This window comes from Glycine soja, chromosome 19, assembly GCF_004193775.1.
Source record: "Glycine soja cultivar W05 chromosome 19, ASM419377v2, whole genome shotgun sequence".
NCBI classification, from domain to species: domain Eukaryota; kingdom Viridiplantae; phylum Streptophyta; class Magnoliopsida; order Fabales; family Fabaceae; genus Glycine; species Glycine soja.
The window spans coordinates 4,219,901-4,228,131 of NC_041020.1; the positions used below are offsets into that span (position 1 = coordinate 4,219,901).

The following is an 8,231-nucleotide window of genomic DNA, read 5'->3' on the forward strand; positions in this document are numbered from 1 at the left end:
GGTTAGTGGATGGGATTTAGGGTTTAGTGGTTTATTTTTAGGGTTAGTGGATGGGGTTTAGGGTTTAGTGAGTTATTTTTAGGGTTATTGGATGGGGTTTAGGGTTAGTGAGTTATTTTTAGGGTTAGTGGATGGGGTTTAGGGTTAGTGAGTTATTTTTAGGGTTAGTGGATGGGGTTTAGGGTTAGTGGGTTATTTTTAGGGTTAGTGGTTTATTTTTATGGGTAGGGTTTATGAATTAGGGTTTAGGGTAATTAGTTAGGTGTATGGCTATGAGTTAGTGTTAGGGTTTATTAGTCAAGGTTTATGACTTAGGTTATGGGTTAGGGTTATGGGTAGGGTTTATGAGTTAGGGTATAAGGTTATGAGTTAGGTGTAGGGATATGAGTTAGGGTTAGGGTTATGGTTAAGTAATCATAATGACTATTTTTATGTCGCGCATCAAACTAAAATAATAAATAAAATCATAAAGAAAAATTAAAGTAGATAAATCAAAATAAGTAATTTTAGCTACTAATTTTAGCTTTCTCATCTTTTATTGATTTGAAGCTACTAATTTTAGGGGTAATGGTTGAGGTTAAGTGTTAGGGGTTAGGGTTGATGGTTAGTGGTTAGGGTTTAGGGGTAGTGGTTGAGGTTAAGTGTTAGTGGTTAGGGTTTAGGGGGAGGGGTTAGTGTTTAGGGGTAGTGGTTGAGGTTAATGGTTAGGGGTTAGGGTTAGTGGTTAGGGTTTAGGGGTAGTGGTTGAGGTTAAGGGTTAGGGGTTAGGGTTTAGGGGGAGGGGTTAGTGTTTAGGGGTAGTGGTTGAGGTTAAGGGTTAGGGGTTAGGGTTTAGGGGGAGGGGTTAGTGTTTAGGGGTAGTGGTTAAGGTTAAGGGTTAGGGGTTAGGGTTTATGGTTAGTGGTTAGGGTTTAGGTTTAGGGGTTGAGGGTCAAAATTAGTGGTTTAGGTTTAGGGTTTATGTTTATGGTTTTAACTAACGAATTCATTGAACCCCACAAATAAGTCATGTACAAAATGCAAAATGTTTTTAACTACTGAATTCATTGAACCCCAGAAATTCAATACATTGAACAAAACGGAAACAAATACAAGTCACTCGACTAACATACATAAATCAAGGATTTGAACAACTCCCACGCTCAGATTGCATTGGACAGTGACGCCTGTTATGCCCTTCGGCTCCACATCTACTGCATTTTGTTCGGTGCTCAGATGGTTCGACCCAATCCATCTCATTTCTTATCCTTGTTGATTTTGGCCGACCTTTTGCACGAATTGTAGTTGGGTCAGGGATAAGTGTCCATGCGTCATCAGAAGGAGGAATAGCCGCTTCATTCCCAAGAGGCCACCATTGTGCGGAGTAAGCTTTTAAGATGTGCTCGTTTGTATAAACAACATCTATATATTGGTAGTAGTTCATGCTCACGTAACCACAAGCTGCAATAATGTGTGAACATGGATAGTGAAGCGCAGAATACCTTCCGCATTGACAATGACGACCATTCAAGTTTACTGCCACTTTTGTCCGCCACGTTGCGTTATAGTGTTGAAGCTCTCCTCTACTTCAAACCTTGTGGAGTGGATATCATACACGCGAACGATGTGCGTACAAGCTTGTTCTTGATTTTTCCTCAGTTCTTTAACAAGCTTTGAACAATATATTTGGCCTTCATTTAACTGTCTTTGGGCTTGGTGGCCACGCTCAACAAAGTACTTTCGACACCTACTGTACGTTGATTTCACCAATGCTGTTATGGGAATGTTGCGACAATCCTTTAAAACCTTATTGATACATTCTGAGAGGTTCGTTGTCATGTGGCCATATCGACGTCCTTCTCTATCGTAAGCCATCGTCCATTTTTCTTTTGAGATGTGATCAATCCATGTTGCTATGGCTGGACTCAGTTCACGAAATTTTTCTAAATTTTGATCAAAAATGTGCTTGCAAGGAGTGTAGGCTGCATAAAATTAGTTATGAATAACAATTTAAAGTATAAATGAAAGTAAAATAAACGTGGCCATCAAATATGAAATTTTACCCAATTTCTTCAACATTTCTTTTTGTTTGGCATTATTGAATTTTCGATTGAAGTTGCTTGCTATGTGTCGCACGCAGTAGACATGATAACCGTGGGGAGGTTGCCAGCCAAGTGCTTCGTTAGCGACAGCGGACTTTATACTCGCGTGTCGATCAGATATCAGACAAATACCATTTTTATCTGTGACATGTTCACGCAAGTGTGCCAAAAACCATGACCACGCTGTCAACGTCTCACCTTCCACCACCGCGAATGCTAGAGGAAGGACACCACCATTTCCATCTTGGGATGTGGCCATTAAGAGGGTCCCATGGTATTTTCCGTACAAATGTGTGCCGTCAACTTGTATGATTGGCTTACAGTACTTGAAAGCCTCTTTACATTGGCCAAAAGTCCAGAAAACTCTATGAAATTGGCGGTGTTCGCGACTAACCGTATTTCCAACGATAAAATCGTCATGTAGTATTTGAAAATACGATCCAGGAGAATGATTTTGCATGTGTGTTAACCACGACGAAGGTTTCGCATATGACTCATCCCAATCGCCATATTCAATAGCAATGGCTTTTTGTTTCGCCAACCAAGCTTTTTTGTACAACACCTTGTACGCAAATTGACTGTTAATCCTCTCTTGAATCAATGAAATTTTTATCGATGGATCTTCTCTGATCATGCCTGTCATTAGAATAACAAAATTTAAATGACAATTAAGGCTAAACAATAACATAATATGAACATAAAATACGTACCTACTACACAAGTCGCAATTAAATCTGAATCAAGTTTCTCGTGATCTTGGGTCATGGTCATATTGAGACATGTGTGTGGTCCACCCCATTGAGTGACTTTCCATGAATCAGTCTTTTTAGATAGAATTGACCTCATGTAGAAAGGGCAAGGACAATCTGCATTTCTATTCAAGCAACAAACCACATACTTGTCCCATTTGCTTTCAACCACTTTGAAACTTTGATGCACCCTCATAACATATTGTTTGACCGCATTCTTGACCGCATCTTTACTATCAAATTCCATGCCAACATATAATTCTTGGCCAACATTAAAAGTGGATGGCATCTCCAAACCACAAATGTCCTCCTCATCAGGATGGCTCCAGTTGATATTATTATAATGCAAAGCATCATTCCAAAATGGATTCTCAATTGCTTGTACACCTTATAGTCCAAAAAAAATTCAAATCATACTTATTTGGCATTAAATACAATTGTCGTGAAATAATAAATGTATTGAGTGAAATATTTTTTAAGAGGAAATCATACCTTCTGCTGGGTGAACAATTCTTACTGGTGGAATCATGTCGGGGACTTCATTGTCTGTATCTGATATACCGTCAACACTGTCATCTTCGTCTAACGACTCTTCAACGTATGAGTTAGACATAAGATAATCATCATTATCATGATCATCATCTTCGTCAAGATTTAAATTGCTCATATTTGTTGGCGGTTGTGTGTAATCATTAGATACATAATTTCCACATGATGTAAGGGAATTTGCAGAATGAAACATTGAACCACCAGCCACATCCTTTTCTATGTACAATTCTAGAACTGACATTTCTTGTTGTTGTTTAAAACTTTCCAGCATCGTTTCAACGTCTTCGTCATCGCAAATTTACAAGGCAATATATTTTCCTGACACTAAAAATCTACAACTGATAGCATAAATAATTTCATTATTTTCTAACTTTACCTTGTCTCCAATTTTTTTCTTCAAAGCATTGAAACTAATTTCACGTTTAATTTGAATCGCTTTTTTACTGCCTTCAAATATTACACCATCATTATCTTCATATACCCTTCCATTGAAATACAACACTGTTATAACCAAATTCATCGTGTACCTAAAAAACAATATTTTAATTAATTATTCATAATAAATTTAAAATAGTCAAAAAATTTATCGTGTACCTATAAAAAATTTATTAACTTTAAATATTTTTCATGGTAAAAACTTAAAAAAATAAACGATTCCTACGTACTAATTTTAAAGCCCAAATAATAATAACTTCCACACTCAAGTTAGTATTAACTTTAGTATTATTTATAAATAATTTATTCTCATAATAATAACTTCAACTTACGTACTACAAATAAATATAATGGAAAAAAATTAATTTTAAATACCGCTCAAGTTAATGGCTCATAAAATAAATTTACTATAACTTTATATTAAAATAAATTTCCACACTAAAAATACTTATTTCATTAATTATGATGTTACAAATTTTTTTACTTTCAATTTTTAACACTAACAAAGTATTAATACCAACCTAATCTAATTAAAAATATACTAAAATTTTCATATTTACCAATTTTTTTGGGACTCAAATATTTTCTTTAGATAAATATCATCAAAAATATTTTCTATTTTACAAACACAAAGAAGCATATCAAATATAAGACTAATTTAATTAAAAAATTATTAAAAACAAAACATTCAAAATGCTCTAAAAAATTACTTAACAAATATTTTATAATAAAAATTATTTGACTCAAAATTGCTAACTTGATTCAGAAATTTATGCCTCAACAAATAAATTTCAAACCTTATACGCACAAATTTAAATCTCAAGAAAAACTTACAATTTTTGAAAATTGAAATGTAACTTTCAAAGCACAGCACCAACACTAACAATTTGCAGTTTTGAATACACAACGAACTCACTTTGGGAAAAAACACCACCACTGAGTTTTCAAGACACAACTAAGCAGTTTTGAACACACACTGAGGGTTTAGCAGTTTTGAACACACACTGAGGGTTTTTTTTCCGAGTATATAAAGGCACTGAATCGCTATTTGGAATGGCTACTTGGCCTTAAACCGCCAATGGCAGTTGCAACTTGCCATGAAATCGCCAATGGCAGTTGCAACTTGCCTTTTGGCCTGCAAACACTGCGCATCACCTCTGCCACCTGCAAAAGCCTGTACCCTGGAACTCGCCAGTTTGATTGGCGGTTCCACCTTCCAGCTATATCGCCAATGGCAAGGGCGATTTGTTCCTGTGCATGTGCAACTCGCTGTTGTCAATGGCGAGTCCAGGCAGCAGTAGCAAACCCGCCAGTCCCACTGATGGTTTGCTTGCACCATGCATGCAACCACGTAGAAAAGTGCCCCCTTGAAAAAATAGTTTTAAAACCACCCCATTTGGAAAAAAAGTTTTTAAAACTATCCCAAATGGGGAAATTTGCCGCTCCAAACTTAGGTTTTATCACTTCCATCACCGCCAGCGTACCCAATGGTAAAATAAAGTAACGATTAATGTGCCTCCATAGTACACGCCACCTAGAGTAGAGCCCGTTAATAACATTCGTGCCCCACAGCAGTAGAAAGTACAAATTCCAACACCGTGTCTGTTAAGTGTTGCTTCAAATGTCACATCAAATTCAGTTGGAATCACATTTAATCAATCTCAGACCATATACTGTATTAATTTATCGAAGTGAGAAAAAGGACAGACTCTGAAACCCAACAGAAAAAAGCAGAGAGAGAAAACAATAAACTAAGAGAGTAATAACACTCACCTTTTCTTTTAAATAGAGTACACAAACAAACACTTCATTATTCCCATTGTGCTATCAGATATCTACACCAAAAAAATATAAATATAATAAGATTTATGATAAAATATAAAAAGATAAATAAAAAAATTAAAAGTGTTGATAATATATTTAAAATAAAAGAATATTGAATATTATTATTGTTATTTGAAATATCTCTTTAATATTTATTATTTTTTTTCTATCTCTTTCTTATTTCATAAAACACCTCATATGTTATCATATACTTAGATAAATAAGAAAAAATAAAAATAAAAGTAAGTATAATAGAATTTATAATATGATAAAAAAAAATATAAAAAAATGGTGAAGAAGTATTTAAAATAAATGATGATTTGTGTATCATTTTTTATCCTAAATTTTATAATACCTATATTTTTCTTTATATTTCTTTTTCTCTAAGTATCAAATAAGGGTGTTAATGTAATATTTTTCTTTTAAATATTAAAGTTGTTATAATTCAATTGGATGATCAAAATAGAGGCTTAAAACCTTACCACGAAAGATACAGGCTTAAAAAGAACTAACTTTTGAATATAAATTAGTTTATGAGATTTTTCATAGTTATATTTTTAAGGCTAAAATGTATTTTTGATTCTTAATAAATATTTGATTTTTGTATTTATTTTTTGATAAATTTTTTATTTATATTGAGTTTTTAATAAAATAATAATTTGATCTTTGATCTTTGAATTTTTTTTTAATTCCTAATGAATTAACAAATTTTGTATTTATTCCTTGATTTTTTTTTGTTATTTTTCTTTTTCAAAATAACTAATAACAAATGAAAAAATTATTAGAAAAAATATATAATTCATTAATTTATCAGATATTTAAAAAAGTGTTAAAAGACAAAAAAATAAAAATTTTGTTTTATAAAAAACAAAATAAAGAAAAAATTATTAAAAATAAATACAAAATTTAAATATTTATTAAAAATCACACTGCTATTTTATGTTAACCCAGCATAATACCTGTAATCGATCTTCAACGCTAGTTATGCCACTCCAAGTTCCAAGTATAAGCCATGAAGAGTGAGGGAGTGTGAAGAGTGAGGGATTGTTGAGTGGAGCAGAAACTAGGGTTTTGGAAATGCTTGAAAGAGGGGATGAAGATGGTTTGAGGTTTCAATTATTCAGTCTTGCTGGATCGCCGCGGTTTGAGGTTTATGGTACTGATTAGCTTCACAGCATCTACCCTCTCTTGCAACAGCAGTGCAAAAATTTCAAGAACCACCTCCACTTCACCCATCCATGGCCTCTCTTCAACTGAAGCCAAACATCTCTGAACGATCTCAATGAACACTTCCCAACAAGCAGGTGCTATTTTTCCCAGTAAAGATGAATCAACAATCTTCTCAGGAACCCCCTTGCTTTCATTATCAAAGGCCCATTTCACAAGATACTCACAATCTCCACCTGCTTGTTTCCTGTCGATAAACACACTTCCTTCCTGCACAAAACCTCCAACATAACCAACCCAAAAGAGTACAGATCAGATTTGTGCGATAACCTCCCAAAATTCTTCTACTCATCTTGGGACAAGTATATCAAAATAGGATTTTCCTAACTCAATCAAATTTTACATGACAAAAGGAACGTCTTTAAAATATAAAAAGGGTAACAAGGGTGTACTTAATAAAAATGGGTGTGAATAACAAGTGCTAAAGCCCTTTCTTCCTACAACCCAAAGTTGAAAAATAGTGTTATATTTTGATTTTAAATTTAGGTACTGTTGTTTTTTTAATCTTTCAAATTTAAATTATTTTCTTTAATCCTTCAAACTTTAAAAAAACATGTTTTTTTAGTCCTTTTCCCTTATATCATTGACATATGCCAAATAAAGAATAGCAAATTTATATTTTATGACAATTTTTAATTATAAATATTTTAATTTTAAAATACGATTTCTAGTGATCTTAAACTGTTAGAATCGTTTAAAGCAAAATAAAAATACGAGGGACTTTCTCAATAATCTCATAAATCCTTAACCCCAAATCAATTCCCAAAGCTGGGAATTTTATCATTTTTGGGTATTTTTTTCGATTTTTTCAAATGAGTCGTTTTCAAATTATTTCCAAAAAATGAGATAAGTCGTAACTAAGTTACAAGTTACAATATATGTTACGACTTATCATTTTTTAGCTGAAGTCGTAAATAATTTTACAACTTTAGTTTAATTTTTTTTATTTATGACTTCAAAGTCATTAGTTTTTATTTTATTTTATAATTTTGAAGTAGTCATGTTTATATTTTACGTGTTTTACGCTTTATTGTATTTTGTTTTCTTTTGTTTTCAAATTTTTAAAAATTGTAAATGATTTTATTTATTAAAAAATATTTTTAATTTTACTTGATATTAGTTTTATTTAATTGTTGTATATTTTTATGATTTTATTTAATATGATATATATCTATTTTTTAATATTTTTATTTAAAATATTTATATTTTTTTAATATTGTTTTATTTAATATATTTTGTATATTTAAAATTTAGATAATCTTTTAATAATGTTATTGAATTTGAATTTTTTAAATGAAATAAAAAAGTAACTTAATGATATTTAATATACTATTTTTAAATTTTTTTCTTTTAAATACTTAAATTT

The 8,231-nt window shown here is 32.1% G+C and overlaps 1 long non-coding RNA gene across 1 annotated transcript; it reads right to left on the reverse strand.

Annotated features, from left to right (window-relative positions):
- Window positions 1-4,650: 4,650 nt before the first annotated feature.
- Window positions 4,651-7,214, reverse strand: LOC114398131. Its single transcript, XR_003663509.1, has 2 exons — window positions 6,598-7,214; window positions 4,651-5,649 (listed from the first exon to the last, which is right to left on the reverse strand). It is a non-coding gene; the product is annotated as an uncharacterized LOC114398131 (long non-coding RNA).
- Window positions 7,215-8,231: the final 1,017 nt, after the last annotated feature.